Source organism: Penaeus monodon, chromosome 31 (assembly GCF_015228065.2).
Source record: "Penaeus monodon isolate SGIC_2016 chromosome 31, NSTDA_Pmon_1, whole genome shotgun sequence".
Taxonomy (NCBI): domain Eukaryota; kingdom Metazoa; phylum Arthropoda; class Malacostraca; order Decapoda; family Penaeidae; genus Penaeus; species Penaeus monodon.
Window position 1 is genome coordinate 32604114 of NC_051416.1, and position 611 is coordinate 32604724.

At 37.5% G+C, this 611-nt stretch overlaps 1 non-coding gene across 1 annotated transcript; it reads right to left on the bottom strand.

Annotated features, from left to right (window-relative positions):
* Positions 1–297: 297 nt before the first annotated feature.
* Positions 298–404, bottom strand: LOC119593214. Its single transcript, XR_005230515.1, has one exon. It is a non-coding gene; the product is annotated as a U6 spliceosomal RNA (small nuclear RNA).
* Between the last annotated feature and the right edge of the window lie 207 nt (positions 405–611).

Here is a 611-nt window from a genome sequence, read left to right on the forward strand (position 1 = left end):
TCACGAATACTTGATTTACGGGATATACAGAGAATTTAGTAGAATTAAAGCGTAAGAATGCTGGAAAATGGAATATAGAAATCATTTTATTCGAGCTAATCCTCAGATGACGTGACAAATTGCATGTATAGGGAAGCAATGCATATAGGGGGGAGGGAGTATGTTACGAAACACCTCAAACGTCGGAACGCGAATTCTCGCGTCGATCCGAAAAGGTACAAATTAGTTAAGAACATGCTAAATACTGTATTGAAGAAGGTATAATTTTGTGATAAGAACAATTCAATATATGCGGTCAAAAATGTGGAACGCTTCACGATTTTGCGTGTCATCCTTGCGCAGGGGCCATGCTAATCTTCTCTGTATCGTTCCAATTTTAGTATATGTACTGCCGAAGCAAGTACAATCACCTAGGGAGTTTTATGAAATTTTGAAGTTCGCATGGTGACGGCTTTCAGTTTGGTTTTGTTACGAGATACGTGCTAGACACATCAGCCTATATCATAAAACTCGCAGGAATAACTGTATGTACTAAATTGCCTTTTTTCAGAACCATAAATAGAGTTCGATAACCCCTTTTTTCTGTTTCCTATTTTACTGATAATGTATTG